The sequence below is a fragment of the Lissotriton vulgaris genome, unplaced genomic scaffold, assembly GCF_964263255.1.
Source record: "Lissotriton vulgaris unplaced genomic scaffold, aLisVul1.2 SCAFFOLD_753, whole genome shotgun sequence".
Taxonomy (NCBI): Eukaryota; Metazoa; Chordata; class Amphibia; order Caudata; family Salamandridae; genus Lissotriton; species Lissotriton vulgaris.
The window spans coordinates 573,550-583,142 of record NW_028248913.1 but is presented as its reverse complement, the minus strand read 5'-3'; positions in this window follow the sequence as shown (position 1 = coordinate 583,142).

Sequence of the window (9,593 nt, the reverse complement as noted above, 5' to 3'; positions counted from 1 at the left end):
GCCAGTAGGTAATATATATATGCACACATCAAATACATTTATATATATTACCTACTGGCGGTCGCCAGTAGGTAGTTATAGTTAGGACCTAGTTTCCATAGGAAATCCGCAACATTCTATTGGGAATAACTTTGGCGCCGGTGGATTAATCTTCATGAATTTCTCAAAGAAGATGGCCAGCTCTGCTCCGCTCCTTCCCTGAAAGTTTTGTGGGGATTCGTCGAGCGGGGGCTGAGAAAAACAGGGGGGAGCCAAAACGTGTTTTCCCCATGTTATTTTCCATAGGACGATTAGACACGGCTACAGCCCGAACGGCTGAACGGAATTACAAGAAATTTGGCAAAATGTTGGAGTCTCATTCGGTGTGTTACAGAATGTATAGGTGTATTAGTACATATGATGATTGAGTACATGTATGAGTGACTATATAGAACTGTTGGTGAATGAGTGGATGTGGAAGAAGATGTTGGAATAGGTTGTTGTAACTGGTATTGGTATCTCCATTTTCTTGAAAATGTTTGTTTCTATTTTTGAATGTGTGTATCAAAGGTTATATTAGAGTGAGAGGAGGTCTGCCACTCTTTCACAAAGATGATGTCATCAGTGATGTCACTTGAGATGTCATCAGTGATGTCATGAGTGATGTCACTGACCATGTCATGAGTGATGTAAAATGTGACGTCATCAGCAGTGCATTGCGGGCGCGCGAGTTATAGTTAGCTGAACTAACTATCACGGGGGAATTTCAAAGGTTTTGTATAAGTAAAATGACCAGCGAACTATAACTGGTGTGAAACGTATGGCTTTTTCTGTGAATATATATATATATATATATATAGTTTCAACAATTGATCCTTCAATGGGGGGCGCTCAAATTTGCTGGTGCCCACGGCGAAAAAAGGACCATTCTCGCAATACAATGTTCATCAAGAAAAATAAACGTGGCACTCTCCTTGGGTGGTTTAACTGGTTTATTCACACCACCACTCTCCTCCTCCTAAGGAGGAGGAGAGTGGTGGTGTGAATAAACCAGTTAAACCACCCAAGGAGAGTGCCACGTTTTGTTTTCTTGATGAACAATATATATGTATATCTATCACACATCATATAGAGAGTCCCTCTCCACATAGACAGAGAGATTTCTTTTTTAAATAAGTGTGGCATCTCTGGGGGCCGTGCTGGATCGCACACACCGTAGAAGTACTCTCTTCACGTTTGGAAACCGAGAAACCAGAGTAACAATCCCTTTGCAATTGGAGTGTGGAAATATAAATATGAGGAGAAAGATTACTACTTCTTTATGACTGGTTTACAAGGCATTTTTTGAGAACTGATATAATTTTACAACAGCAGCACTTTTCAAAGAGACGTCTTAAAAACAACCCTGATGAAGTCAGAAGTTTTTGTACCTAATGACAAATCACGTGTTGGCTGCGTCATTGCCCAAAGTGACCAGTGAATTTATTGAAATAATCGAATGTAATGTAAAGAAGAAACAATAAAAAGACAAAGAAACATTACTGTATTTATGTACTAACATCATTGGACATTGGGTTGCTCAGGGGTCTTATTTATCTATTCAAATTGGGGATTTTGTCCTTATCAGAGTTGAGGGTGCATGTTGCCACTCTTTCTCGTTGGAAGCACCAGAGGATTGTTTGAAATCTACATGGGAATACTTACAGGTTTGCACAGAGGGACCTTTTTCAAACAAATAAAGTAGTTTTTAGCTCAAACGGATCAAAAATTACCAAAAATATGGCAATTTGGGTCCATGTGCACCAGAATACTTTTTGCAAACATTGACTGGTCAATTTTGAGTTGTTTATTGCTGTATTTGAGTGATAAATTAATACTAATACTAATAAGGTGAACTCTTTCCCCAGACACTTTTACCAAGTGTAAAAATGTCAAAATAATGAAAATAATGAATGAATACTATCACATAATGTGCAGTAATATGCTGCATAACCTGGCTTTTCTTGCCACATAACATAGTGAACCTGAATGCATAATTTGGTCGTCTGCTGCTGCATAGTTTAAGTAGTTGTGAATATCTCTCTCTCTATATATATATACATATATGAAATTAACCCGTTGTGATTATGCAGTGATGTTATGATGCATGACAAAATACAAATCAAAAAATAAGGTTTGGTGGTCCACTTGGGCTTGATATCTTAATGAATAGTAATCTGGGATGCAATGTGATGTGAATACCAATGCGTTTCAATGATGAAGTTTTGGAGCAGTGACAAAATTAAATGCATTTGCCCACTGATTGGGGTTTATAAATAGAGACACTATTCACTGTTGCTATATGGTTAAAATTATAAAATTATTCAAATTACTCATGAAGTGAGCACAATGGGAATTTATAATTAATTCTATTTTAATTTTGGGCAAATCGTTTTCTGCAATGCGATGAAACTTGTGTGTAATCTTATGAAAAAACTATGAGTATGTCTTCCATTTTTATTTTGTGTAGTTTTGCACGTGACATGTAATTGAACACAGATGAAATAGAGCAACAAAACCTTATCCAAATTGTTAGTGAGCAAGCCTGCTGGGCAGGCGAAACGCGTCTAGCATTTTACAAGCTGACAAATAAATCATTTGAGAAGGGACACAGCGTCGACTTTCCATTTGTTTGGAAGGACAAGCTTACATTCGGACAGGGCTTCGGAGGTCCCTTTATGTCGACGCACCTCTCGTTCTGGAGGTGGTGGGTTGCCGAAGTAAACTTGGAACCTGTGTGGATACCACTGCCCCCCCACCGCAGATGCAGGAGAGCGCCAGCGCGACCTAACACGACACAGGCAGCCGCTGAAAGCACTGACTGCGAGCACCATCGAGTCGGAGGACCCGAGGAGTAAGCAGACACAGCTGAGGTAAGCGCCTGTTGCTAGCGTTTCTGGGGAGAGCGGGAAGCCAGTGAAAATATTTTGTGCGCCATGGGAATGTGACTGTGTGGTGGCTGGCGCTTCATTTCTAGTGGAATTTACAACACGCTGTTTGATTCAGGTGAATGAACATGTCAGCTGCGGAACTAAAGGAACGCGAGGCAGCAGCTTTGGCAATTTTTGATGACGCTGCAGTAAGCAGTAAAAGGCAAGCAGTAGTAACAAGCTCGAATGGCAACATCACAGATGTGCAAGTGCATCTTAAACAACTTGAAAAATTAAAACGGACAGAACTTTCAAAATGGTGGGAGGTTAAATCCCTGAAAAGATATTTGGCAGTGAAACGTATACCTTGAGGGCTCAGAATCTTAGTGGCCCCAACATATGAAGACCCTAACCCGAATATGTTAAAGGAGTGGGCCGAGAACAACCAGGAATCTTCAAGCAGGATGCTAGGAATTTTGATGAATTATGCCGAGATAGACCGGGCTAAAATTATGAAAGAGATCGAACAAATCATGGATTTTCTCAATAAAGAAACAGACCAAGAGCCGATTCTGCAGTTTATGACTGTCATGAGAGATCGCCTGACCAAACTGGAAACCACTATAAAAGAAAGAAAAGCTCAGAAATTTATATGGGATAAAATAGACTATGAAAGGGGTCAAATTTACACCATTGCTAAGAAGGTTGATAATATGAGTAGGAAAAGAATGAATGCAGGAGGACAAGGAGGGAACAAACAGAATTCAGACCTTAGCAGTATAACCAGTTCTGAGTTAGATACAGACTTAGAAGATGGAGCCCTTAATGCAAGACCAACAACCGTTCCTTCTATTATTGATGAATTTGATTTTTTACGGGAAGAGAGATGTTTCAACCTCTGCCCGAGACCACCAGCAGAGTCTAGACCGCAAAGGGGAAAAGGCAGAGGAGGAAGAGACGCAAAGGCACCAAGCTCTGTAACACAAGGTGAAAAATCCAAAGCCAAGAGCAACAAGTTAATGTAACCAATGATGCCACTATGGTTAACCTTACAACGATCAACCTTTCAAGTGATGAGGAAAAAATCTTAAGACTGGGTCTTTCTTTTTGCCCCAAGATGGACATGGATTATACTGCCACGCGAGTGGATATAATCAAGTTTGTTAGGGCATTGAAATTGAAAACGTTTTTTGCTGTAGCCCCTAAAAAAACTAATGTTTTGTCCAACCTTGGTAATTAAGAAGATGGAAATATACAGGTTGAGGACATTAAATACAAAAATAAATGCAAAGAAAAAACAAAACCATCAACGAAGCAAACTAGAGAATATTATGCTCGGGTTGAGAAATTGTCTAGTAGAGATGAGTGCATTGTCCGTAATGCGGATAAAGGTGGTAACATTGTTCTGTGGGGGAAAAGAGAATACCTGCTGTAAGCAAATAAGCAATTGGGAAATAGATCTAATTATTTCAAGGTTCAAAGTGAGGTCATGTTGAAAAGCTTGGCCGTATTTAATGACCAATTGTTGAAATGGCGTACTGGTAATTTGATCAATCAAGATGAGTTCAACTATTTGAAAATATCTAACCCTACTACGCCGGTATTTTATTTAATACCTAAGATTCACAAAACGATGGTAAACCCTCCTGGCCGCCCCATTATTTCAGCAATTAACAGTGCTTTGGAACATACCTCCAAGTTTGTTGATTCATTTTTGTTCCCCTTGATTCAAAAGCTTCCTTCGTACATCCAAGATACGGGAGATTTCCTTTGTATAGTGTATGATATACCGTGGGAACCTGATTACCTCCTTATGACTATTGATTTAACAACGCTTTACACTAGTATTCGTCATGAAGATGGGTTGAATGCTGTCAAGTATTTTCTAGGAGGAAGACCAGCTAAAATGTGGCACCACACATAAATGTTATTATCTATGATCACTACCTGTCTGACAAATAACTTCTTTCTTTTTGATGAAGATCTATACCACCAACAGTATGGAACGGCGATGGGCACCTGCTTCGCCCCCAGCTATGCTAATTTGCATATGGGCTGGTGGGAGGAGCAGGTGGTCCAATCGCACTTCCAAGAGGAATGGCAGGACAATGTGGTCCAATGGAGTTGATTTATCGGCGATTCATTTGTAGTGTGGAAGGGAGATGAAATCAGTGCCCAAGAATTTTTAAAAAAGCTACAAATAAATAAATTGAAATTGAAATTCACTTCTGTTATCAGCAAGGAAGAGATAAACTTCCTAGACCTTACAGTGTGTATTGCGCAAGGAAGAATACATACTAAACTGTTTCGCAAGCCCACAGATAGCAACTCATTGCTTCATGCAACGAGTTTCCATCCAGCTAAATTGGTGAGAAGCATCCCCTATGGTGAATGTCTTCGAGCACTGAGAAACTGCAGTACCAAGGGTGATCTGGAGTTAGAACGTAACTGCCTAAAAGAAAGATTCTTGAAAAGAGGGTACTCGCAGGATTGTATTGGGGCAGCTATACAGAAGGCGACTCAGCAGTCTAGGGAAGAAATACTTTTCAGACCTAGAAAAAAGAAAATAAGTTCCATAAGAAATTCCCAGTGTAGAATGATTACAAGTTACAGCAACCAACACCCTGAACTCAGGCAGATGTTACAAAAACATTGGCACATTATTCGGAATGATCCCATTTTGAACAAGCATGTACAAAGGAGGCCCATGATTACTTTTAGAAGGGCACGTTCCTTCAGACAGGCGCATGTGAGCAACATGTTACCTAGTAAAAACAGGTCAAAAATTGGTAAAACATAGTTAGCAAGAAAAGATGGATTTATGAAGTGCTCAAAATGCAAAGCCTGTACTTTTGGTAAAAATACCACCAGTTATATTCCGGGCTTGACTAAGAGGGAACAGAAAATAAAGGGCCAATTTACATGCAAAACAGAATTTGCTGTCTATGTGCTTCAGTGCCCTTGTGGCCTGAGGTACGTGGGCACCACAATTCTTCAAGTTCACAAATGAGTGCTGCAGCATTTACGGGCTATTAAGAACGCAGACAAATCATATCCGGTTGCTCGTCATTTCGAGGCTTGCCACAACAAAGATGTAGTGGGCTTACATACTTTGTGATTGATGCTGTACCTATCAGTGTCAGAGGGGGAGACAGGTTGAAAGCACTACGCAGATTGCACTCTAGCTACATTATTAAATTAAATTCCAAGATCCCCCATGGCCTTATTATTTTAGAAGATTTGCACACATTTCTGAACATTTATTATAAATTTATTGTGATATACATTTGCTGCTGCCTGGTGAAACCTGTGTTTTAACTGTTTTTAAGGAAGGTAGATATGTTGCTGTGAATTTGTGCCTGTGCTTTGTAAGAAATCAGTTCTGTTTAACGATTGAAGTAATTCTGGCAAGACATTTCTTGTTTATATCAAACATTCCCAAAGTGGGAACATTGAAATCACCAGTGCTGTGCGTTCACCTTCGAACTGACTCCTGCAGATTAGAGTGTCAGACATAGGAATACACTGGCATAGCAGCATGAACATAATATAATCATAATATCAATATTCATTGTATTTCATTCTGCTCCTTGCTAAGCAAGCCGTCTGATTATGTATCCTTTACTAATCAGTTCAGATCCTATGTGGTGTACTGCACAGGACTGCAGCTTTTTACTGAATATCAGCACCAATAATTGTAACATTGCTAATGTCATCAATTTTGGTTAGTCTTCACTGGTGGCTCTTCCTGTAAATGCTACAAAACATTTTGCCTGCTCCATCACAGTTGGGTAAATGTATTTGTTCTCCTACCTATCGTGTCCTCGTTCACGATGCCCTGCAAACCTCCTGACTAAGCATGGGTGAATTTTGCGATTTCGCGATCCGCGAATTTGCGGGTTTGCGAATTCGCGATCCGCAAAATTTGCGAATTTGTGCAAATTTGTGGATTTTTGTTTTTTTGCGTGTTCGCTGGGTTTTTTGCATGTTTGCTGGTTTTTTTGCGTGTTCGCGGGGCTTTTTGCGTCTTCGCGAAACGCTTGCATGGCGAAGTTACCCATGCAGTCATTTATGGGCACAGCACCCTCTGATTCATCACTGTCACCCTCTGGTTCCCCACTGCCACCCTCTGGATCACCCCTGCCACCCTCTGGTTCACCCCTGCCACCCTCTGGTTCACCACTGCCACCCTCTGGTTCAGCACTGCTACTCTCTGGTTCACCCCTGCCACCCTCTGGGTCAGCACTGTCACCCTCTGGTTCACCACTGCCACCCTCTGGTTCACGACTGCCACCCTCTGGTTCATCACAGCACCTCTGGTTCACCACTGCCAACTTCTAGCTAACCACTGTCACCCTCTGGTTCAGCACTGTCACCATCTGGTTCACCCCTGCCACCCTCTGGTTCATGACTGCCACTCTCTAGTTCATCACATCACCTCTGGTTCACCACTGCCACCCTCTGGTTAACCACTGTCACCCTCTGGTTGAGCACAGTTACAGTCTAGTTCACCACAGCCACCCTCTGGTTCAGCCCTGCCACCCTCTGGTTCACCACTGCCACCCTCTGGTTCATCATAGCACCCTCTGGTTCACCCCTGCCACCCTCTGGTTCAGCACTGTCACCCTCTGGTTCACCACTGCCACCCTCTGGTTCACGCCTGCCACCCTCTATTTCATCACAGCACCTCTGGTTCATCACTGCCACCCTCTGGTTAACCACTGTCACCCTCTGGTTCAGCACTGCCACCCTCTGGTTCACCACTGCCACTCTCTGGATCACCACTGCCACCCTCTGGTTCACCCATGTCACCCTCTGGTTCTCCACTGCCACCCTCTGGTTCACCCCTTCCACCATCTGGTTCATCACTGTCACCCTCTGGTTTACCCCTGCCACCCTCTGGTTCAGCACTGCTTCCCTCTGGGTTAGCACTGTCACCCTCTGGCTCACCCCTGCGACCCTCTGGTTCACCCCCGTCACCCTCAGGTTCAGCACTGCCACCCTCTGGTTCAGCACTGTCACCCTCTGGTTTACCCCTACCACCCTCTGGTTCATCACTGTCACCCTCTGGTTCATCACTGCCACCCTCTGGTCCACCACTGCCACCCTCTACCAAGACCTTTTGTGACGCAGCGGCAGCACAAAAGATGCGCCATGGTGCTGGGTATTAACAACGTGACGCATCCCTCTGTGAGATGCGTCACGTTGTAAAGCCCTGCACCATCAGGAGGCGTTCCGACTCAGCCTCCTAAAAGTGGCTGAGTGAAATCTACAAGATTTCACTCAGTCACTTTTAGGCCAATGCTGCGTCAAAACCCTGCGCCTGCTTGAATCAGGCGCAAGGCTTGATGCAGCATTGGGGAGATAGGGCCCTCCCAGAGCATTGCTGGAGCTGCGTCGCAAGCGTGACGCAGCTCCAGCAATGCGCTGCTTTTACGGCACAGATGCGTGACGCATCAGTGCCGTTTTTGCCACATGGTGCGCCGCATTGTAAATGCGGCGCACCATGGGTGGCGGAGCTGCGGCGCACAATAACTGGCGCATCCCTGGGGATGCTCCAGTTATTGTAAATCTGCCCCTATACATTTAGCCAACGAGGGAGCACTTACTGATTAGACAGTATAAAGTACTCCAGTTGAGTAGAGGTATTGCACAAAAAGGTGGCATCTTTGTGGACAAACATGCAGGGCGGGATTCATTCTGCCCCCTGTTAGACTCGTTTTTTGTGCCCTTCTGCCCTCTGTTAGACTCGTTTTTCCCTTGTTTTTCTGCCCTTCTGCCCTCTGTTAGACTCGTTTTTCCCTTGTTTTTGTGCCCTTCTGCCCCCTGTTAGACTCGTTTTGTGTGCCCTTGTGCCCTCTGTTAGACTCATTTTTCCCTTGTTTTTCTGCCCTTCTGCCCTCTGTTATACTCGTTTTTGTGCCATTCTGCCCTCTGTTATTCCCTTGTTTTTGTGCCCTTCTGCCCTCTGTTAGACTCGTTTTTTGTGCCCTTCTGCCCTCTGTTAGACTGTTTTTTGTGCCTTTCTACCCGTTAGACTCGTTTTTTGTGCCCTTCTGCCCTCTGTTAGACTCGTTTTTCCCTTGTTTTTCTGCCCTTCTGTCCTGTTAGACTGTTTTTTGTGCCCTTCTGCCCTCTGTTAAACTCATTCTTCCCTTGTTTTTCTGCTCTTCTGCCACCCTCTGGTTCAGCACTGCCACTCTCTGGTTCACCCCTGCCACCCTCTGGGTCAGCACTGTCACCCTCTGGTTCACCACTGTCACCCTCTGGTTCACGACTGCCACCCTCTGGTTCATCACAGCACCTCTGGTTCACCACTGCCACCCTCTGGCTAACCACTGTCACCCTCTGGTTCAGCACTGTCACCCTCTGTTTCACCCCTGCCACCCTCTGGTTCATGACTGCCACTCTCTAGTTCATCACATCACCTCTGCTTCACCACTGCCACCCTCTGGTTAACCACTGTCACCCTCTGGTTGAGCACAGTTACACTCTAGTTCACCACTGCCACCCGCTGGTTCAGCCCTGCCACCCTCTGGTTCAGCACTGTCACCCTCTGGTTCACCCCTGCCACCCTCTATTTCATCACAGCACCTCTGGTTCACCACTGCCACCCTCTGGTTAACCACTGTCACCCTCTGGTTCACCCCTGCCACCCTCTGGTTCACCCCCGCCACCCTCAGGTTCAGCACTGCCACCCTCAGG